We start from the raw sequence: 25,183 nt of genomic DNA, 5'->3' as shown, positions 1-25,183 counted from the left end.
AGCACAAATTTTTATCTCCATTTGAAAGAAAAGAGTTTGACTCAAACTCTTGTATTCTGACCCTGGGTCTTTTCACTAGGTCATGATATTTCGTGAAAGGTATATACTGGATATACCGGATGGCATGCTGGTGTACTGTGTAGAAGGTCAGCTTTAGAGTCAGGAAGACCTGAATTCCAATTCTGCTTTTGACACAGGCTTTTTGACCATGGGAAAGACATTTAATCTCTCAACGCCCCAGGGATCTTTCTAAGACTAACAGCTAAGAGTTGTTGTGCTCTACTGTGCTATACTGGCAGAATGACTTTCCATTCCGGGAAACCCCTACAATCATGAAAGCATATGTCTGGACATGGCATCAGGAAAATTATTAAAATTTGATATTTCATGAAAGTCAGAAATAGAATGAGAGCTGTGCCGTATGTTTCTAGTTTATTCTCTTTCCACATCTCTCTAGTTTTTTCACTCTATTTAATTGTCTTCTTTCAAGAGACAATTAGAGATGGGGTTATTTACTTAATTCTTTGCTCTTTCCTAATTAGCTATATTTATTTACATTTTTGTGTTTCTGGTGTTTGAAGTGTTTGCAAGTAAAAACAAATTGCTGGTGTCTGTGTTGGTTGTTGAAATGCTTCATATCCCTCTTTTTACTGATTAAGCTCAAGTTTAAAGGGTATGTCATTTTGTTCTGCCTCTTGAGTTTTTGTGTGTTTTAAAATATCATTCCTTTCTTTAGTTTATTCTTTGGGTACAGAAGAGTCTTGTGTTGTTAAATTTTCCTTTCATTTATATTTGAAGGCCTTTGTCTTGCCTGCTTGTGGAATATGTTGTTTTCATTGAACCTATATGGGGCATTTTCTTCCTGGAGACAATCTGTGGATTGTATTATTAGTGTTTTGTTTTCTGTATTCAGAAACTCTGGCCAGTTTTCTTGTGTTTTTTTCTGCATTATGGCACTCAGGTAGTTATTTTTAATGGTTATTTTCTTCTCAGAGGCCAATGATCTTATATAGTCTCTACCTTTGAGATAAATGTGTTTTGCTTATGTTATAAAGATCTTGTATTGCTTTGTGTTTATCTTCTTTCAGACTGTCTTTCACTTTAGTGTATTTGAATTCCTAATAAATTGTTCCTTGTTTCATTTCTTTGGAGAGATTTGTTACCATGTATTCAAGTTTTGGCACATAAATTATTTCTACCATGTAGGTCATAAATTCTGCCAGTTTTTCCCTTTTAATTTCTTTGACGATTTTAATTTCTCTCTTCACTCATTCTGGAACATCTTCATGCAGTTCCATACTCTCTTGGGAATTCACAGGTCTTTTTCAGGTGTTGTTTGTTTTATAATATTTATTCAGAGATACTTATGGCAATTTAGGTGTCCTAGATGCCTTCTTCCCTTTTATCAGTAATATCTTTTCTGTGGATTTATCTAGGTGTTTAATTGAGTTTTCTTCTTGAGATGCTTGGTGGTTTACTCTTTTTCTCCTTTTATTCTTTTGTCTACTTTCTGCTCCTATTTTAATGGCAGGTTTCCTGAGGGAATAAATCACAAAGACATCTCATCCTCCTTCCAAGTTTGGGAAATCATGCTTCACCAGTTTTAGTCTCTGCTCAAAGTGATTTCTGGAGAAAAAGAATTGGATCTACCTGGATGCTAGTCCCCTTTCCTTCAAATCTGGTGTAGCTCCCCACATAAGCTAGAACTCTGCTCCAGTTTCTTGTATGTTAGTTCTCTAGCTTTAGTAGTCACCCCACACAGAGTTTACTACACCTCCTCTAGAAGTAGATGTGCAGAGTTAAGGTCTTCTCTTTCTTTCCACAGCACAGTTAGGTAAGGGCAGAATATAGCAAAGAGTGTAGAGCAACAGGAAATTTGCTTAATGGATCTCAAATCACAAGTGTGTGTACTTTGTTGTTTTCCCTGACAGATCATAGGAGATTGTGGGGAGAAGGGTTTGCTGAGTAAGTTAGGAATCAGAATTTGCTGCTGTTAATTCATATGGCTCCTATCCAGTTAGGATTCTTGATATCTTGGCCTTTGGTAATTGCTGTAATTCTTTCACTTATGGCACATAATTGTTCTTTTGGGGAGTTTTTGAGAATTAGTGCAAATTGGAGAAAATGTGGAGTCCTCTGTCTTGCTGGTCATGTAACTCTCTCCCATCTTTATGGGCCCCATCTCTCTCCTTCATGATGCTGCATAGGGGCCTCTCCCTTGTCTAACACCTATTAATTTCCCCTTAGTGGATTCCCTCTTTGAACTTTGTGTGTCTCCTACATGCTTATCATATTTGAGTTTGCATTAAGGCACAGATGACTAATAAATGCTTATTGAATTGAACCAAATGAATTGAACTGAAATACCTAAACATGAAACTATGATAATAGATCAGACAGTGTCTCAATGAATTCCTATAAGAAAAGAAAAAGAAAAATATCACATTGTGAATGAATACTACTGAGAGATTTGAGCATAGCCCCATGAATAGGTTAAATGACCTCATCAGACAACAGTAAATTTTATCTACCTACCATCCAGTTCCCATTTCCCACTATGTCAGTGGTAGTGTTTCTCATTCTAATGAGCATCAATTGCCTCAGGAAGTACTGTGACTGATGTTTCCTCATTTCTTAAAATACTTACTTTCCCACAAGCTAATTCATTTCATGCTGACCCTATGGGCCTGTGCTAATTTGCATGGTTTTTCAAGTGAGCACCATAGTGGGTGTTTCTCCATTTAAGACTATTTTTCTGTGGAAGGAAGATTTATAAGATTAATCTCTACTTCTGCCCCTTCTAAATAACTTTTCATATTATAGGATGATTTCAAAGTAATTTAACTTAGGGAAATCTGGCCAAAGCAGGAGAGAGTCATATATTTCATTACAATAGGTCCATATGGAGGGAAAATATGGCTCCTTTGGTACCTGAAACATTGATTTTACATGAAGTATTAATGTAATGCATACGCTAGCCATTTCAGCCTAGATTCTGTAGGCAATAGTGATATCAGCATATAACTGAAAAATTACCTAGTCAGTGAATCAGAGCTGGGAAACAATTTTTGTTCATTAAAGTAACAAACCAACCCCAAAAATAAATCCATAAGGAAATCAGTCATGTTATACTTACTCTATCAGATTAAGTGATTTTTAAAAAAAACGTTGTTCTGTTAGCTTATTCTGAATTTGTCTTCTTTTTCCTTTAATTCAGCTTCCTAATAGAGAGCAGAAATTCTTATGTTTTTTTGGTGGCCTGTGCTTCTCATATCTATTACACAGTATAGTATAAAAAACATGTTACAAGATCTTGAACTGAATGAACTTCATGGATATATCCTAATTGAATTTTTCTCCATGACATGGTTTGCTTGTCTACTAAGAACCCAGAATTTTAATTTCAGAGAAGATGTACTGGCAAGTCCTTTAATATGAAGGCTTATCATTTACAGCTGTTGCAAGCCAAACACTAGTGTTGGGAAATGTAAGGTTGGTGATACTAAAATTATAACCCAAAATGGTGTTGAAACTAGAACTCTTCCATAAGAAATAATCAGATATGTGTTTCCAGTTGAGGAAAATGTGCATGTATGTATATAAAAATGCATAAGCACATATGTGTATATATATATATATATATATATATATATATATATATATATATATATATATATATATATATATACATAGTCATTTTAATAAGGGAATATTAATGAAAAGGGAGTCATATTTTTCCAAATAAAAATTGCGTCTACAGCACAGCTTTCCGGGGCAATGTAACAGATTTCCCTCCTGTATTGTTTTTATTAGTATCAATGTTTTCTTTCCTCTTGTAGAGAAGCTGAAATTCCATAAGAAAATGAAACAGAGAAAAATGAAGCTTTTATAACAAAGTCTCTCACAACTCCTGGATATCTCATTAATTCAGAATGTTTCCTATTGGGCTCAAAATTGAAAACATATACTACTGAGGAGCAGATTGCTCCAGGGATTAGAGTGTTCCTTCCTTTGGCTTTTACTGACATCTAGGTTATAATTTAGGTCTCATGCTTATTCTGCAGCTCTTTTTTTCTTTTGATGAAAGAGTTAGGTGATTGATGAACATATAAGCATCTTTTTCTCCTGTCCAAGTGACAACAAGTGGCAGTCTTTAGGTGTGACCTAGGAAGAACTAGAGAGAAGACAATCTTTCTTAAGCATCTGAGATAGTAGCATTTTTTTTTTTTGACACTTTGAACATTAGACCATTTGGAAAGACGTTTAGCTGGACCTATAATCTTTGCTGCTGGGGAGGCTGAGGCTGGTGGGTGGTTTTAGCTCTGGAGTTCTGAGCAGCTGTGGTGGGATTAAAGGTGATCAGGTGTCCTCACTAAATCTTGCACCAACATGGTGAACCCCTGGGAATAGAGAACTGCCAAAGCTGATGGAGGAAGGGAAAAGTAGTCCATGGTAGGAATTCATGTCAGTTAACAGTGACAATGGGGAAGAGAGAAAGGGGAATGGGGGAAAGCAAGGAGGGGAGAGAGACAGACGGAGAAAGCTCAGCAGACATCCCCAGTCCATCAACAGTTACACAATCTTTGGCCAACTTCAGAGTGAAAATCTTCGAGCTATTCTGTGACATAATTCTATCAGCATGATTTTTAGCTTGCGATAAGTTAAGGTAAATGATGCTAATTTCTTTAAATTCTTTACCAAAGTGAGTCTTAGATAAAAAACTATATAGTTGGTGACATTCAGAAGAAGGTTTGAGGTGTCTCCATTATTTTTATTATATATCATACATTACATTATATGTAATTATATATTATTGTATCCTGAGAGAATAGAGAATCCTGGGACTATATGTGTATATATGTGTTAATTGTGTGTATGTATATGTATAATGCTACATATTATATATATATATATATATATATACAATATTACAAATAATACATTATTATGTATTCTGATTCCTTAATATACACAGGAGAAGGGAAGTGAATAGATTCTGTGGTTTATGTGGGCACCTCCTTCTTTCCTCACTGCTCGGGGGTTAAATTTTCTAAGCCTATGTGTTTTTATATTTATTTATTATGCCCAATGTTCTTGACATGTGACAAGTGCTAGTACATTAAAATGACACTGAATATTTTGAAAGAATCCAAATAGTAATCCATTAGGACCTTGCTTATTGAGCAACCAATCAATTAACTCCCCCTGTCATTTTAAAGTACAACTCACTAAAAAAAAAAATCCTAAATTCACCATAGTGGTTTTTTTTTTATCTCCAGTGTCTAACAATGCCAGGTACATAGTAGGTCCTTAATAAATACTTAATGAATTACATTAAAATATGCACATAATTATATTAGTATGTAGTATAAATCTATCTTCATGATTATGACAGAGTATACAAAAGTATGGAGAGTCCTAATAATTTTGTCAAGAGTTCCAGGCGTCATTTTATTTTTTTCTAAAATATTACATCAGGTGTTTGTTGCTAGAAAGAGATTCCCGGTGATCTGGTCAGCAGTGGTCTTCTGCGGTGGTCTTCTGTCTTCCTCAGTACCAAATAACCAGAATGACCAATATTCCTCTTCTCTCTGCAAGGAAACACAATCAGCATTCTTTGCTGCATTCTTGTTATATATGTCTTTGAAATTAAAATTATTGAGGGTACAGCACAAGTAAGCTTTATTAAATCCATGAAATTTTTATTGAACTACCACTAATCAATAATAATAATAGCTGTCATTTGGGAAGTATTTTCAGTCTGTAGTCTTAGGCGGAGACTTGGAGAATTCTTCCTGAGAGAATAGAGTCCTGGGATTTGAATCCTGCTCACTGTCATACGGAAAAGCTTTGTCTTGGTATTTGAGTGGCCTTAGGGCAGGACTTTCACCCAAGTTTAGGGACTCTAGTCTGGGGAAGCGTTAAAGGGAGAATCAAGTGGAGGAGGATGCAGCCTGGACCGCAAGAGGAAAGAAGATAGGATGTAGTAATCATGGTGGGCAGCTGAAAGGAGGCTAAACCCATTGAGGGTCAAGTCCCATCAATAGCATCTTTTTCCCCTCTCTGTTTTCCTCAGAGTTCAAGTTTCAATCAACTCATTTCTTCTGAAATCTCTTACAGATAGCTGGGAGGGTGTTTGAAAGTTTGTTACCCTTTGATATTGACAATGCTATAGGACCATTAGCAGAGATTTTGTTTAAGCCTATTCACACTTTGAGATTGAGAGAGGGGAAGCAATCCTGGGAAGAAAACAAGCAAACATTGCTTAATTCAGGAGTGGGGGCTGAGCCAGTTGGAGAAACACAATTTTGCTAATTTAGTGACAGTACTTTTTAGAACGTAGAGGCAACTAGATGGCTTGGTTAATAAAGCGATGGACCTAGAGTCAGGAAAACTTTAATTCAAATATGACCTCAGACCCTTGCTAGCTGTGGGACCCTGGGTCAGTCACTTAACCTCTGTTTGCCTTAGAGGATCCAGATGGCTCAGTGCTGGACCTGGAGTCAAGAAGACCTGAGTTCAAATCCAGCCTCAGACGCTCACTAGCTGTCTAATCCATGAGCAAGTCATTTAACCTCTATTAGCCTTAATCCATTGGAGAAAGAAATGACAAACCACCCTATTATCTTTGCCAAGAAAACTCCCTAACAGGATCACAAAGAGTCTTACATGACCAAACAACAACAACAACGTTTAGCAGGATGAATTAGCTGATGAGCCAGTAGCAGAAAGGGTTAGAGATCTATGTGTTGTCCCTGACTGCCCCTGAAAGGCACCATATTACACATTCATACCTGATAAGCTATGTATTCATCTTCACAAATATCCATATTTATCCATTTGAATCTCACATTCACTATATAACATAGGTAGTATAGAGATTATTCCTTGCCCTGCCTTGAGAATGCTAAGACTCAGGCACGTTAAGTGGCTCTATGTTTAAGGAGCCAATATGTGTCAAAGGTGGTATATGAACTCAAGTCTTCCTAATACCAAATTTGGCACTTTATCCATTACAGTCCTCTATATCATTCCAATTAAGAAGACTTTAGTAAACTCCTATGGTATAATTATGGTACAACAAAGAGGAGGCATTCATTGTCTTGAATGAGAAGTTGGGTGAGACAAAACTTCTCCTCACCAGTATCTATGGCTCCATTTTGTAGTGGATTTTTCACAATCCATTGCTAACTTCCTTGTCTTTGAACTGTTGCTACAAATTCCTTTCCCTGCTTCTGCCCTAGCCCTTTGAATTTGGTTATCTTGGGACACTCCCCTGATTTGTCATGGCAGCCTACCAATTCCTATTAACATGTTCTTTTTCTTCATGAAGGCTTTCCCCCTTAGTCTTTGTTCAGTGCCCTGGTCCCCTGTGTAAGCAGTAGTACAAGAACTAACTGGCATCCAACAGATGTGGGGAAGGGGCTACAAAATAGATTAGCATGAGATAGTATGACTGCCATCAAGAAACTTATGATCTATTTGGGGGAACAAGGCTTAAATACATGAAACAATTAGGGAGCAGTACAGAGTTCCCTAGAATTCTGTACTAATACATGTAGCACAGATTAAAAATGTTACAATAATTCAGTTTGATGAGAACTGGTTCTGAGCCATTGGGCTCTTTTTTGATACTCCCTTTTAGTTGGAAAGATTTTCACATACATGTAACTAGAGAACAGTATCGGGTAATGTAAAAACAGATGCTTAATTTTACAATGTAGACCAGAGACACAGTTTCTCTCTACTCACACAACCATCCCCAGCTTAACCTAGTCCCTTCTACAGGCAATAGAAATTTTAAACCTATTGGGTGTCTAATTGATATGGGTGGGGAGAGTACAAAAGAGGTTTGTATAAGGGTTGGTTCTTACCACCACTTACCTGTACGATCATTCAGCTCTCACCAGTGCTGTGAGAAGCTGTAGCCTGTACAGTAGCTATACCTGGGTAGAACCTTTGGTAAGCAGGCTAAACTAGGTTGAGAGTAACCGATTGGCCTCATGCCCTCTCAGTGAGTTAGGGGGATATCTAGCCCAAGCATGTGAAGACTTCCCCTGGAAATGAAGGTGGCTGAAGCAGGTTCTGTGGAGTGCTTAGAGCTTGGTCAGACATAGAAGACAAGGTCACCCACTGTATCCTGAGCCACTCACAGCCATCTTGACTTTCATCTTGCCACTGGACTTCAATGACTCTGAAAGAGAGAGTAAGGCTGATTCCTTGCAACTCTGCCTCACTTAAATCCAGTTCACGAAGATGTCACCCCATGATGTCATTGGTCCTCTCTGGAAACAAAAGATGAACAACAACTGTTTCAATAGCATCCTAATTGATATTCCTGTCTTCAGTCTCACCCCCTCTAAATTCATCTTTCACTGGACTATTAAAAGAATTTTTTAAAGAATCAGGCCTGACCCAGTCACTCACATGTTTTATAAACTTCAGAGGCCTCTATCATAAAGTATAAACTTTTTCAGTCTGTGATTTAAGGTTCTCTACACAAGGAATCCAATCTTCCCTTCTACACTCACTGTGCACCAGCCAAACTGGAGAAGTTCCTTGAATTCAACATCCCTAGGGGAATAAATTCTGTTATGGTTGTTCTTCTATGCACAGAGCTGAGCACAGCGTGTAATGCATCTCTCAAGGCTCCCTTGCCCAGCTCTCATTGGTGCTGGCAGGCTGGGTCTCCAAGAGGAACTTACAGTGTTTCAGGTATAACCCTGTGGGTGGTTAGCCTAACACTAACTTACAAGCCCCCATCACTGTGCATCCCCTAAACAATCGGCCAGTAGACTCAGTTCTTTAGAAAACATATTTATTTAAATTGCATAGCAAGATCAATAGTTAAAAAACATTTCCTTTAACTTCAGGAGTATACTCTCACACAAATAGTCCAGCCACAGGGAGAGAGGAGGAATAGGCACAAACCTAAAGTAATATGGTTATGAGGTACATGTATATCCTACATAAGTGGCCAAAGTGACTTGCAAGTCTAGAAACTGCAGGGCCTTTGAAACCACAGAATTTTCTCTCTTCAGAGGGTTGTCAGGATGCTCTGGAGTGGTTACTTCAGGGCATAATGTCATGAGATGCTTTGCTGCTTAGCTAGGCAGACTCTTTGAAAGGTATAATGTCTCTGTGGGACTAGAGGCTCAGCTGGATGTGGTCCTCTCAGGGTGTAGTGTTTCAGCTGAATAGGCCAGTCGGCTACTGAGCTAGTACTAGCAGTTGACCCTGCTGGCTCCTTACCAGGATCAGATGCTTCTGGATGGCCTGTGCTACCACTGGACATTGGCTATCCAACAGAGTCAAGCAGGCCATTCTGCTAGTAGTTTGGGCCAGGCAGGTTCCTCAGTTGCTGGTCTTTTCACTGGGGCCCAGCATCTCTGCTAGATGGGTGGATATGCTGGGCTTGCTCTTCAGCAGGGGGCTGGCTTGGTTGAGTGGTACTTGTGATTTCTGTACCTGAAAGGTTACCATGGTCTTTGTAGCTCAAGTGTTACAGAGGTCTTTTAGCTAAAGCAATGACATTTAGTTTAGCACTGGCCTAAATGTCTTTTGATTTAATAAGACCCTGAGTCAGGAGATGTGAGACCTCTTCCCTCTTGTCTTCCACAACCCTTCCCCTCATTAACCACCCCCTGTTGCTTTAGGGTGATAAGTTCGAATGCAGTCAGTTCTACTTCCCATACTCCTTTGGGAATCTTATGTTGATCAGGGGACAGAGACAAAGGTATGAATACATTCTGTGCTCTCCTGGCAAGCTTCTAGTTCCACTGGCTTTTGCATATGCAGTTGAGCTATTCAAGTTTCTTACCCTTTCTGGGATGGAGAATATTCATTTTGCATTTTCCTCTTTACATTTCAATGTCATTGTCTTTTAGCCTGACAGACTTTCAGGCTTTGCAAAAGTCCCAGTGGGGCAATCCTGCTTATACATGTAGTAGACACTTAATAAATGTTTGTTGATTTTGAATGTAAATTTGAACTAAAGACCTAGGCTCTAGTCTTTTCTGCTACTGTGTAGACTTGTGATTTAGAGCATATCTGGTCCTGAGTACCTTTATCTGTGAAATAAGAGGATCAGACAAAATAACCTGTAAATATCCTTTTAGCTTTATGAAAAAAATATGAATGCTGGCTGAAGATTTCAGAAAGGAATTCCTGTAGGGCAGTGATATCAAACTCAAATAGAAATGGAGGTCATCATACCATACATAAGGATCCTTTTACCAGTTTATTGACTTTAAAAACCACACATTAACATTATCTATGTCTATTTTTATTTATTTCCATGAAATATTTCCCAATTACATTTTAATCTACTGCAGACTGCTGAAGTAACCTGAGGGCTTTGATGCCTCTGATGAGATCTAAGTTATACTTTAGAGGAAATGGAAAATCTGATCCACAGCAGCAAAGACTGGCAGTAAGTTTATCCAGAGAGGTGGCAGAAAAGTCAGAAAAAATGTTGCCGAAAGAACAGAAAAGAGAGTTATGGCATCAAGTTCAGGTAAGTCTTGGTAGCTGAGTCAGTATGATCTGTCCTTATTTATCCCTGGTGGGAGTCAATCATATAGTCAGACCAGCCTGGTGGTTTGCAGATGAAGGCAATTGAAAACAGCTGACCCAGTAGCTGTGCATGTGCAGGGCTGAGGAACAGAGGAGGTCCTTGCCAGAGGAAGTCCAGATAAGATTGGTAAGAAAGTCTTAAATCAAGATAAATCAATAAGTAAGTATTCTTTGGGTAAAAGTTCAGCTTAGATATTGGTGGGCTCTCACACCACTGCTATAAATCTGGCATTTATTTCAGTTTGAAAAAGATGTATTATAGTGCCAAGAAAAGTGTGTGTGTGTCTGTGTGTGTTTTAAGCCTTCTATTTTTATATTTTCTGTAGAGAGTAACACATGGTATTCCTACTGAGATTAGTGCATAAAGAGGGGAGCTGTTTTGATCCAAATTGTACTTGATGGGAGAAAATACTTGACACATGGGAAAGGAAAAAAAAATCAATAGAAATTATTATCCTTATCTGTTCCCCCACTCCTGCTTCAGTTTTGGAATAGTGAATACTTAAATGGAATAAAGGATACATTTTAAAATAAAATATATCAAATTCCACCCCCATACCCCCCCAGAGGAACATTATGATTTATTTGTGTTTTTTTTAAAGTTTTTCACATAAAGCTAATAAATAAATTTAGAGAGGAAAACATATTTGTCTGCTCTGTATAAACTTGTCCTTTGACTCACTCACAGATAAAGATAATTTTCATAGCACTCATTTATGAATTCTTGGGTTAAGTTTAGTCTGAGTCTTAATAGTTTCTATCAATTTTGTCACACTTCAGACACCTGTTTCCCCATGAAGAAGTTAGGTAGTATATAGTTTTTGCTGTTCTCTTATTGTGATGTAATGACACATGGCTTCCAAGTCTTCCGGCTCCTTAAATTTGTTTCATGCTTGGAATTAGAAAGAGCTGTGATCAAATGTAGCCTCAGGTTCTTACTAGCTGTGAGACCTTGGGCAAATCTCTTAGCCTCTATCACCCTCAGTTTCCTCATTTGTAAAAGGAAAGGGTTAAATCTGAAATATTCTAAGGGGTCCCTTCCAGCTCCAGATCTCTTATTCTCTGAGCTTATAAGAAGTGGCCCAAACCTGTCATCATCCTATATGGTATTTATTTGGAGGTTGGGGATAGGGTTGAGGTGGAAGGTATTTGGACCTATGGTTTCAACAGTTGTACTTAAATGTATATGTCATCTTTAATTTTAAAGGAGTATTCTTTTTTTAAAGATTGTTGTTGTAAAGGCTCTCCAAATATAAATATCACAATTGAAACAACTTTTAGTTTTTCTCTGTTGCATTTTCTTTTGCTCTGTTTGGAAGGTTTGGTGTCTAGAACTGAGAAACCACATCACACTCATGACAAATATATTTAGATGAGTTTGGAAAGATTACTCATGCCATAGGGTGTGTAATTGTAAAGTAATAAGACTTATTTATTTATTTTTAAACAAACCTGTGAAATCATAGATCACCATTTAGAAATTGCATAGACACAGAATTATAGAACTTCAGAGATGAAAGGCATCTCTATGGTCATTGAGTTCAACCCATATTCAAGAAGAAAAAAAAAAAAGCCGATTCCATCTGCAAGTGACCATCCAGTTCTGGATGAAAGACTTTGAATGAGGTCACTGCTTCCAAAGGCTCTCCATTCTAATTTTTGAGAGCTTTCATTTTTAGGGAGTTTTTTCACTCTACCAGATACTATCTCTGCAACCCATTGGTTCTAGTTCTGCAATATGGGTCCAAACAAAAGAAGGCAGCTGATCTCTCCCTTAAGATGGCCCTTTGAATATTTGAACACATAGATCCTGTGCTCCCAGAATATTCTCTTCTCCAGGGTAACTGTCTCATTTCCTTTAGCCAAATCTTATATGGTATGAACTTGAAGTCCTTTTTACTAGTTACCATCTATTGGATATTGTCTGGTTTATAAATGTCTTTCCCAAAATGTGGAGCCCAGAACTGCAAACATTACCCCAGATATAGTCTGACCAGGGCAGGGCACTCTGAGACTATGACCTTCTCATTCCTGGAAGTTGTGCAACCCAGTAAGGAATGCGTTAACTTTTGTGACTGTCATATTTCAAGCTTATGGTCCACTGAGACTTCTAGATTTTTTTTTCCAGGCAGATCATTGGTAAACTACTCCTTCCTAATCTTGCCCTTGAACAAAGAACAAACCACAATGACTTATGAAGTCATTTTTTAAAGGATTAGAACATTACATTTATTCCCATTAATTTTCATCTACTTAGACTCAACCCTACGCTTTATCTTGCTAAGATTTGTTGGGGCTGGAGGTGGGAGAGTCTGATATCTATCCTTTCCTGGACTGGATGAAAGTCCATAGTACAATGGGTATGCCTTCTGTGGCAAATTTATGGGAGGTTATACACAGGCATTGTTGTATAAAATAGCAAGGTGTGGGTGGATTATAATCTGCATTTTTAAAGGGAATACTCACATCAGTCTGATGGAGTATTTGTATTATCTGCAAAAGATAGGGGAAAGGAAAGGAAGAGAATAAAGATGCATTAAGTTCCTCTGTGCTAGTCACTGTGCTAAATGCTTTACAAATACAATCCCATTCATACCTTTATTCAAGTCAGTAATAAAAGTGTTAAACAGCTTGAGACCAAGTATAGATTCATAGAGTACTAGGGATTCCTTCCTAATTGGCATTCAGCCATTAATGATTATTCTTTATTCCTAAATGGTCAACCATTTCTCTATTGGTGGGATTGTTCTGTCATCTGGTCTACATCTTTTGAACTTCTCCAAACTAATAGCACAAGAAATTTCAAATACTCTGCTAAAGTTGAGCTAAACTATAATCCAACCCCCTAATTTTACAGATGAGAAAACTGAGGCCTAAGGAGGCTGTGACTTGCCCAAGATTGCCCAGGAATATCAGCATTCCATCCAAATAAATACTATTCTCTTCAAAGCAGTCCCCATAGAAGGTTTTTCTACCCTGCCTGAGCACAAACTTCCTCACCTCTTACTGTTAGAATAACCTTCCCTTCTGTCAAGTCTCCTGTTTAATGACCAAGGCACTGGGAGACCTTTCTTTATCCACCATAGTTCTTAGTTCCACCCCGCCCCGATAATAACAACACACACACACTCTTTTAGATGTATGTATGTATGCACATATATACATACATATATGTGTGTATATGCACATTTGTTTTATTCATTTATTTATCCATTCACCCTGTATTGTTCTAGAGATGCAGAAACAAAAACGAAACCTTGCCTCCCCTGAAGAAGGTTCCATTCTATTAGAGGAACATGGTATATCTTTCTGCTAGAATTTAAGGTCTTTGATGGCAGGAGCTGATTTTCATTTTTGTCCTTGTACGCAGTACTTTGCACAAATTACAGATTAGATTGGATTACTGGAGTATTAAAATGATGCTTAAATGAAGACTCAAAATAGTTTTAAAATTACTCTTTTGGAATTAGTTTTGACTTTGTATCACATTTTGGGGGAATATTTTCACTGCTGACAAGTCTTTATCCTTTGGAGGTGGGGTTGCTTTCTGGAAACAGCCAGAAGTCATTTCTGATGCGAAGTGAAGTATGATTATAAAGTAATAGATGACTTTTCTTCTATGGTTAATAAGGTGGATCAGATAAAGTTCAAAAAAGTTCTAAAAACATAATGTAAATTATTATAATGTAATATGATAAATATAATAAAAACATATATAAATGTAAACATGAATAAATAATATGACAAATATATAAAATATAGTATGATAAATATCATACATATGATAAATAAAAATATAATATAATAAATATAAAAGTAACAGCAAGGCAGCTAGGTGGCATAGTAGATAGAGTGCTGGGCCTGGAGTCAGGAAGACTCATCTTACTGAATTCAAATCTGGTCTCAGACTCTTATTAGATGTGTGACCCTGGGCAAGTCACATAACCTTGTTTGCCTCACTTTCTGCATCTGTAAATGAGCTGGAGGAAGAAATGGCAAACCACTCTAGTATCTTTGCCAAAAAAACCCAATTTCATCACAAAAAGTTGGACTCGACTGAAACAACTGACCAAAACCAAAAGGTGACATTGATGAAATAAGCACATATACTACTATGGGAACCACTTTTATCGACTCTTCTAAGTGAAATTCTTTATGTTCTTTAAGGCAATCTTATTATTTTCTAACCATACTTTGAACATTTTAACATTTGTGATAGATTTTAGTATCCAGTGTATCTGTGTTTTCATTCAATCCAGCAACAATGATCAGAATACAAAAGCAAAGGATAGACTAGAAAAAGAGTAACTTCTTGAAGACAAAGACCTGTGTTAGACCATTTTGTGTCATCCACAGGGTTGAGGACAATGTTTTGTTCAGAGTGGCTTCTAAATAAATATTGATCAATTGGATTATCTGTTACAGTAGGGATATCTGAGCCATCACACATTCCTGCCAAAAAGAAGCTACAAAACTAAAACTTGTCTGACAAGTCAGGGATTCACTGGCAATCATTTAACCCTACAATAGCTTCTCTCTGGAGATAGAAACATAATAAATCATTAGATCATAGAAGCTGATCTTTTTTCAGTTATTGCATATAATGGATGACATTTTTAAACAAGAAGCGAGAATTATTAAGTTTCTTTATACTTGACATTTTCTTCCCTTTTGACAAATTTTTTAATGTCAGGCACAAGCCAAAATGTTAAAACACTGTGTCTCTGAGTTTGTAGAGGGAATCAGACTCCATATCCTATTGGAGAAAGATGCAGATACAACCATCAACCAATGTGGAATCTTTCTAGCAATGGTCCAAGCCTGTGTTAAGATAGTCACCTGACATTCATCATTACAACTGCCTGTGAATAACTGAGGTCTATAGCCTAGTTCTCTAGGCCAAGGCTTCTTAAATTTTTTCCACTCAACCCCTTTCCCATTTCAGCAGCATTTGCTAGCTTTGCACGGCATGAAGGAATGCAAAGTGCGCATGCTGTGTGTTCAGAAATAATGCTACAGTGAAGTTGCATGATGCAACACAGGCAAACATTGCCAGAAACACCTCAGATTCATTACACATTTGATTTTTAATTAACTTTTGGTTGTTGCACATTCGGAAACCTTTTACTCTTGCCAAATTTTTTGTGACCCCCTATGAGATCATGACTCACAGTTTAAGAAGTGCTGCCTAGGCTGTCTTTTCCTTTTGAGTAAAAAACATAAGTCTTTTGGTAATGATGATAATTTTCCTTGATATTTAGTACCTTCTGAAGATAAAGATGAGCAAACAGGCCACAGTTGATAAAGATAGGAAGCATAGGTTAAACACCAAAGACTAATGGACTCCATATCTTTCTAGAGGGTGATGTTATGACCATTTTCATGCAAAATTGATAGCGTGACCCAAGTTAAAGGGCTACCAAAATAAACCCCATAATGTGCAACCATACTTAATACCAGCATGTGACATAGCAGTGGGTTTTTATCTCTTAATGCCCTTTGAAAAGGCCCAACTATTTCAATAAACTCAAAGAAGAGCATTTAGCTGAAAAAAATGCATGAATATGACATTCATTCTTATGTCACCTAAACTATTCCAAGAGAAAGTTTTACATTATCAGCTTGTTATCCTGTTAGCATTAATGTAGTGTTAGGACAGTGCAAGGCAGGGCTCCATGAGGCAAATTTATGGGAGCACATGTAGGAGAGTTGTACCTTACAGGCAGGTCAGGATGCGTTGTGATATGCATCATGGGAGAAAATATCTGTGTTGATGAGGTCACAGAGCCCTTGGACTACAAAAGAGGGTTTATATGACTCATTGTGGAGCAGAGTGACCCTGGGGTCTCAGAAAGGTGATGCCAAATGAGCACAGACTCTGGCAGCCTTTACCAAGCTGGAAAGAATTCAAGTATGGCCTAACAATGATGTATTGTTTGAGGACCAGGTTAGCTAAACGCACCAAAAGATTGGCCCCTAGGTGATAGGGGTTTGAGCCAAAGCACTTCAGGAAGTCATCTACTGAAGCATGAGAAACCATCCAATTGAATATATCCGTGGAAAAAATACTCATTCTGTTAAAGTACCAGATTTTTTTTTTCAAGTTGAATTATTTGTATCCCACCTGGATAGTCCCTTAGCTTGAGAGTTATGGGCTGACAACTGACCAAATCTCCCCAGCTTTCTTCCTTTTCTCCCTCATCAAAATCCACATGAACCTATTTTGTACTCTTGATTTCTTGTGTGTGTTCTTAAGATTTTGATAAATGTATTTTTTTGCTGTTTATTATTTAGTGGTCTATTAGAGATTCCAATAGCTTTCATTTTTTTAAAAAATTAAAGATTAATGTTTTAATTTAATAAAAATAGCTGAAGAACTTTTCAAGAGAATCTCCAAACTGACCCTCACCACTCCCATCCACATTCCCAAACATACAGCATAACGACTTGAATTAAAAAGCGTTTCATCTTGGCTATGATTACGCAAACCAATTAGTAAGCAATCTAGCTTTCTTTCTCAGAACAGACTCTTGCTCACAGTGACAACAAATTGTCTAATACAGAAACTCCTCTCACTATCGGTGTTCTGTGACCAATACATTAACCCCAGACAGTGGTTGTCCGTAAATATTGACCTCACTTTTTGTCATGCAGTTTGCCTGTGAAACCCTATCTAAATTTAACCACCCCAAAGATAGAAAGATGGAATTGGCTTTGTTTTGGCAGGGAGGGGTGAGGGATTTAAGAAGGCAATCAATAGACTTGACACAGTTTGTACTGACTCTTGAGTTTCTTATCTAGATTTAGAGTGAATTTAAACATTTTTTTCTAGAGTTTTACAGGGTGATTCCCTGCAAATCCATCTACCACTTTCTCTGTATACTGCTCTCAGGTTTCAAGCTTCCTTGTAGATGAGAGAACATGCGGTTATTACTTTTTAATCTTTTCAGAAAACTTAGCTCTGCACTCATATCTAAAGTCATGTGCCTTGGGTTAAACTTCAGCCTGCTCTGATAACTAGTCTGTCTGCATGCTGTATGACTCAGAAAATACTTTGGACTGGCAAATAGAATCAACTTCAGATGCCTGCGTGTGCAGTATGTACGCATTCAAACAATGCCTCCCTACCCCCATTCCCTACCTTACATCTCCCCTTCTCCCCCCAGTTTCAGACATTCTGTTTATTGGAAACACTATGTGCCATGCTCTGAACAATCCCTCTATCTTACATAAAAGAGCAGTGACATCATGGAGCTAGGGTTGAGTAGCACGGTGAGTCATGCTAACCTGTGACCAGGCAGGCACCTTTCCAATCAACAAGACTGTTAAGAGTTGACAAAAGGACCTGGAGTTATTTGGAGAAGAAAGATCAAGGATGACCTGGACTCTTACTCATGCCAGGCTTCCCAGGCAACAGGCTCAGGAGGCAGGCCTGCTTTCTGCTGAATTGCAAGATGACTTTAATGACCAAATGATTTAACAAATATGAGTCATTTCCTCATTTACAAAGCAAAGAGATTGTCAGAGAATGACTGTCTTACAGGGAAGGTAATGTTTCTTTCTGGGAATGAGCTTTTTCAAAATCTAGACTATGAATGTAGAACAGGGTTCTTAACCTGGGGTCGGTGAATTAAAAAAAAAAAATTGATCACTATTTCAAAATCATTAATTTCCTTTGTAATCCAAAGTATTTTCTTTATTTGCTAAAAGCAACATTATTCTGAGGTGCCCATAGGCCTCAAGACACTGCCAAAGGGCTCCAGGGCACACACACGCATAAAAATGATTTGTGAACTCTTAGTTTTTGTTACTAGAAACAAAATTTAGATCCTAAAATATGTAGCATTGTTAATTAATGTTAGCTTTTGTATCTTTGGAATGAGTAACTATCACCCCTTCATAATAATAGGTATTATTGTAATTATAAATTGAATTTGCATAGAGACAAGATTTCAAATGCTTTGCACACTTTCTCTCATCTGAGCCTCATAAGAGGGAGGAACTGGCTTTATTTTGGTCCCCATTTTGTAGATAAGGAAAAAAGATTCAGAGAGGTTAATTAGAATGAGTCTGCCTGATTCTAGGGCTAGTACATTCTTCTCTGTACCACCTAGCTGCCCCAGCTTAAAGAGACTTGAATTGAAATTTGACTTCAAAACACTAGCAGTCATGACCCAGGGAAAATCACTTAACGTCACTGTGCCTCAATTTTCTCATCTGTAAAATGGGTAGAAATTTATCACTTACCTACTAGAGTTGTTATCAAGATAAACAAGATGTTTGTAAAGTGCCTTGTAAATCTTCAAGTCCTATACAATTGACAACTTCATTATTATTAATCATCATAATTATTATTTCTTGTGGGCAACAACTTTCTTGTAGAAGGTTTTTTTTTGAGGGGGGAGGGTCTTTGTATCCTCATTGCCTGGCACAGAATAGATCTCTTAATCAATGCTTCTGGAATATAAAATGCTAGCTATTCTTACTCTTAAGTGAATTGAAAATGTCTTCCCACTCTCTGTTCCCTTTTGACCCTGAGCACAGAGGGGAACAGTGATGTTTATTGGGATGTTTGCTGAACTGAAATTAATTGAAATGATATGAAAATTAGGGAGCAATGTTGGGGGTGAGAGCCGTATGTCCCCTAAATAGATCGGTGCTGAGTTTTACCAAATGACTTCACATTTTGCTAGAACTCTATATTGCCAATTAGACCTCTATCACACCAGCACATTGGATACATAATATAAAAAGAGGAGGTTGATGTGATAAGGAGCCTCACACATGGGAAATGCATTATACATTTGACTATGACAAGGTCTCCTCTTCAGGCTAAGGACCATTTAATTCGATAAATATTTATGAAGTCTTACTGACTGCCCTTTCCATTATGCCCCTATCTCTTCCATTGTTGAATAACTCACACTGAAACCTTTCTCTCTCTCTCTCTTTGTCTCTCTCTCTCTCTCTCTTTGTCTCTCTCTCTCTCTCTCTCTCTCTCTCTCTCTCTCTCTCTCTCTCTCACTTTGGTATCCTACATTTGGTAATCAGACATCTTTGCTAAATACCCTATCCTTGCAGGTTGCCTTGGAAAATATTTATTTTTTTAAATGCAAGGAGGGAAATATGTGAACTCCCAAAACCTCAGTGCAGTGCATTCCCTTGATATCATCAAACAGCATATTTGTGTTTTTCAGGAGTCTTAATAGGACTTTAAAGAAGTGGGAGCAGGATCCTTGGGGGTTATCGCACTCTTTGTTCATTTACAGCTTATGCCTTGCATGCAATTACTTGCCTTCCTTCCCACTGTGGATGTCCCACAGTTCCCTTCTAAATGAAACAGTTGTGTGTTGTTGTTGTTACTGGGAAATTCCAAATTGTGAAATATGATTGCAAGAGTCATACCAAGACTAAACAAATTTTTTTCACAAAAATATATAACCTTTGTTGTTGTCTGAACTGGACACTTGGTTAGAGCAGGTAAACAGAGCGCAGTTCTAGGTGTGGACCCCTAATGAACCAATTGGCTCAAGTCTTTTCCTTCTCTCTCACCAAAGCCAGGAGAATGAAATTGTGATTTGTCCAGAGACACATTGGTAGTAATGATAACTGACACAGTGTAGAAGTTTGGTGGGGTAGGGAAGGGAAGAAACTCATTAAACTCCTACTATGTGCTGGAGCCTTAAGAAGAACTTAGTCTCAGGCTTCATTCTCTACTCTGCACACAGAGTACCCAGATCCCAACATTGTGATGTCATCAATCCTCTTTGAAAATGAACCTGGACAACCATCAGATCACAGTCTAACCTACGGGTGAGGAACCTGCAGCCCTGAGGCTCCATGTGGCCCTCTAGGTCCTTGGGTACAGCTTGTTGACGAAGTCCTTGTTTACAGAATGGATCCTTTTATTGAGGAGAGTTGTTCTGTGAAGTTTGGAGTCAGCCAAAGGGCCACACTTGAGGACCTAGAGGGCCACATGTGGCCTCAAGGCCACAGGTTCCCCACCCCTGGTCAAACCCATCACTATTCCTAGAAAGATAGAATGGGTTCTTCCTATAAGCACTCTTAAGCAGTCTTACCATGTTAGAATATTCTTCTGCTTTCATTATCTTTACTGAAGTAAAGATATACTAAAGGAAATTTTATACTTTGAAGTTCTACTGAATGTCTACATCACAGAGGAAAATAAATATATTTTATGTGTGTATAGTAGAGGGTGAAATACAGGGATAGACCCCAGAACCCCTGTCATTTGTTCCCCCTTTCACCAAAAAGCTACCCTAGCTTTGGAGCAATCTGTGGGTCATCACTCACACAAGATTATTGATCAGGAACCTCTACTTTTGTTTACCATCTATCTAGCTAGTAGCTATCACTGCAAATCAAACAAAAAACATTTAGCCAAATGGAATTGCAAATAAAGTAACAAGAAATGATTCCTTCCATAAACACATAAGGTACACACCACTGGTGGAGGGTTCATGTGCATCCATGCACATATACCCAGAACCCATGTTTATGACCTAGAGATATTCATGTAGGGCGAACAGAGAAGACATCTTTGACCAAGGTACACATGGCTAGAGCAACTCTTATCTGCAATGATGCTGAGCTCAGAATTATCACTATTCTGATCTCTGCTGCCTGGTATTTATTGTTGGGTTTGGTTTCATATTTCTAATGGATTCTACATTGCCAATAATTGGTGAGAAAATATTGGTAAACAGCTCAGCACAGTTGATAGCACATAGTAGGAACTTAATAAATGCTGTTCCTTCCCCACTGAGCCGCTACATTCTGTCAATTACGCTAAATTATCATTTCTACCAACGTGTGTCTAAGCAAGTCGCAATTCCATTCTCCTGGTTTTGGTGGGAGATGAGAAAAAGACTTGAGCTAAATGGGGGAGGGGGGTTGAATCATGTGGGTAATTAGCACTAATGAAGTAGGTAAGACATCCAATTTGGGGAGGAAAAATTTGACACACTTTTAGAGAAATAAGCCAAACAAACTTTGAAGGACAATCTCTAGATCCAGATATTGATTCAGGTTCTAATTTGTAGGAAATTAAGGAGGATCACTGAATATTAGGGAAAATACCCCAAGAAGTATAAAATAGACCCTCAAAAAAGATAAAAACAAGGTACTTAGCAAAATAAGTAAGAAAAGATAAGTGGCATAATTAGAGGGTGAAGTGAATTGATAGAGAAGGGGGTTGGTCAGTTGGTGAAACAGATTGGAAGTTGATATGAACCTGAAGGGAAAGTCAGTGTGAATGTTGTTGAGATAAAGCAAAGAAATTTGACTGAGACTGTCTTTAGTAATAGATTGTAACCAAGTGCTTAGAGTTGAAGTATGACTACCCACAAATGGTTTTAAGGAAGGATGAAAATCTCAATCTGTTATGGAGCTTAGGGGAAATTATATGATGATCCTCATTGGGTCTGCAGTATTTACATTTCTAGAACAGCCTGAAGTCTGTTATCTGTATTCCACTGGTAGGCCAGTCTCCCTCCTGGGGCAGGGGGGCGGGGCGTGTTGAAGAATGCTTTTCTACACTCTAGGATATTTGGGAGAATGAAGGAAATAGAGTAAAGCTTTACTGGGAAAGAAAGTGATAGAAGGGGGAGGAGGGGAGATGACATGTCAGGAAAATGGAGACTAGGAGAAAAAGAAAAGAAATGAAAGGAAAAGGATTTGATGATGTGGAACCGATAGACTACTGCTTGCAAAGAAATAGGACAAGTAAAATGGGGAGAGGGTATAGGTGGTGGGAAGGGAAGAGTAGCCCTGGGAATTAAGAATACATTTATTCTTACTATCTATGTGACCCTGGGCAAGTCACTTAACCCCTTTGCCTCCAAAAAAAAAGAAAAGAAATTAAAAGAGTGTATTTGTTCATGTGAGGCCATCTAAGAACCAGAGGGGAGCTGTGTTTGTATTTGTCCTTCGTTCTCGAAGAAGACCATGACATCAAGATGATGACATGACTTGCCAGAGGAGAGCAGTGAGGGGAAGGATGATGGAAGGAATTTGGATGAATGTCAATAGAGGGAGAAACATCAGTGATTTTGTCAGGACAATATCCTCCATTTAAGGAGGGAGCTCAGCTCTGAAGTCCCCTCATTCCTCACCTGGATGAATTATTCTGGTACTCCTCTGACTTTCCCACCATGCCCCAGGAAGCTTATTATGGAGAAAACATCATCCTACAACATCCCTTTCATCTCAGTACTCCACCCTATCAATACCCTCTGCTGCTCTGATTGGAGAGTGAAGTCATGAACTCCAAGACCTCCATTTAAGGATTGAGCTCAGGTGTGACATCTCATTTCGCACCTGACTGCACTACTCTGTGATTCCTCTGACTTCTCCATCATGCTTCTGCATCGAGTACCTTCTTCTGCACCCCCTCCACTCTTTACTTTCTTTTGATCTGTTATCTTCCCCGATGGATTGGAATGGGGGCAATGGGATTGGAATGGGGACAATGGGATTGAAGAGAGGGGCTGTCTATCTCTTTTTTGTATTTGTATCCCCAGCACTTAGCACAGAGTCTAGCACATAGTAAGTGCTTAATAAATGTTTAGTAAATTGTTGATTAACTGGCATTTACCATAGACTACTTGTGCAAAAAGAGGACCTAGATGAAGACTTGGAGACATGCTTTATTATAGCAATGTCCATGATCTTCAGTTATCCAAATAGCTGCAAAAGTTTCTGGGCCTTCTCCAAGCCCTCAAGCAGAACAGCTAACAAGTTTTTAACATACCTTGGTGATGATTTCAACTTTCAAAAGAAATTCAAGTGGAATTCTAGTCTGTATTTGATTTTCACCAACAAGGAGGAACTGATGGTTGGGATGACCATAATGGTCATATTGGGGGGAAGTGACCACTTGATAGAGAGGAGGGTATATGGACCTAGTCTGACATGTACCCTCACTTTCATTTTTTTAAAGCAAAAAGTTCAGAGGAAAGACGGGTAGCATCTCATAGATTAAAATGCTTTGGGAAAAATAAGTGTAGGTGGTCTGGGAAATATCCCATGCTGAAATTGTAAAGGGAAACAATTCCTGAGAGAATGAAAGTGGGATTTTTCTGAAGAGATGAACTAATGAGGATATCCTTGGAACTCGTTAGCCAACTTCCATTTAAAACTTACAGCAAAAAAGAAGCAGTCAGATATCAAGAAGAATGTGAATGTGGAATGGTCCTATAAAAACGGGAATACTGGAGAGCTCAGGGCCCGGGGTGAGGACGGACAAGTGAGCTAAGGGCCGTAAGAGAGTGTGTGTGGTGTGTGTGTGATGTGTGTGTGGTGTGTGTGTGATGTGTGTGTGGTGTGTGTGTTTGTGTGGTGTGTGTTTGTGTATGTCTGTGTTTGTGTGGTATGTGTGTTTGTGTGTGTGGTGTGTGTATGGTGTGTGGTATGTGTGTATGGTGTGTGTATGTGGTGTGTGTGTTTGTGTATGTGTGTGTGGTGTGTTTGTGTGTGTGGTGTGTGTGTATATTTTTGAGTGTTCGTGTTTGTGTGGTGTGTGTGTTTGTGTGGTGTGTGTGTTTGTGTGTGTGGTGTGTGTTTGTGTGTGGTGTATGTGTATTTGTATGTGTGTGGTGTGTGTTTGTGTGTGTGGTGTATGTGTGTTTGTATGTGTGTGTTTGTGCTTGTGTGTGGTGTATGTGTATTTGTATGTGTCTGGTGTGTGTGTTTGTGTGTGTATGTGGTGTGTGTGGTGTATGTGTGTTTGTGTGTGTGTTTGTGCTTGTGTCTGGTGTGTGTGTATGTGTGTGTGGTATGTGTTGTGTGTGTGGTGTATGTGTGTTTGTGTGTGTGGTGTTTGTGCATGTGTGTGTGGTGTGTGAGTGTTTGTGTGTGTGGTGTATGTGTGTTTGTGCGTGTGTGTGTATGCGCGTGTGTGTCAGCTACATTAGGAGAGAAAAGAGGATCAAAAAAGGACTGGAACCTTTGCTTGAGGTAGATGGGACAGTGATAAGAGACAACAGAGAGAAGGCAGAGTTGATTAACTCTTATTTTGGATCTGAATTTATTTTATTTTGCACAAGAGAAGGGAACTTTACATTGGAAATGATAAAACAAAAATGACTAAAAGGTCAGTCGATGAGTCGGTCAAAACGCATCTATTAATTTGGACATACTATGTGCCAGACACTATGCTAAAAGGGAGGTGATACCCAAGATAAGTAAGGAGAAAGTAAGAGAGGGCCCAAGGGAGCTGAATCTGCAAATCCTAGGTCACTAAGCTTGATTTTGATTCCTGACAATTCTAAAACTATTTAAGAGTTAGTTGCTGAAGAGCTAGAAAGGGAAGCAAGGATAATTATGAAGAATCAGCATAGCCTTATCAATAGGACGTATCTTACCAAAAATACCTTTAAATATAACATACCCTTAAACATAACAGAAATCTTCCTCTGATGATTTTGGATCCAACTATTCCTTAAGGTCATTATTCCAAACAGATCAGTCTAAATAATATTGTAATAATTCTGGGCCAGGAGTCATGATGCTAAATTCTTTGCCCAACTATTTCAGTATTTTTTGACAGTTACAAAATGAGTAAATAAAGAGAGAGTATAGATACAGT

Source organism: Notamacropus eugenii, chromosome 3 (genome assembly GCF_028372415.1).
Source record: "Notamacropus eugenii isolate mMacEug1 chromosome 3, mMacEug1.pri_v2, whole genome shotgun sequence".
Classification (NCBI taxonomy): Eukaryota; Metazoa; Chordata; class Mammalia; order Diprotodontia; family Macropodidae; genus Notamacropus; species Notamacropus eugenii.
Note: the sequence above shows the minus strand (reverse complement) of the source record.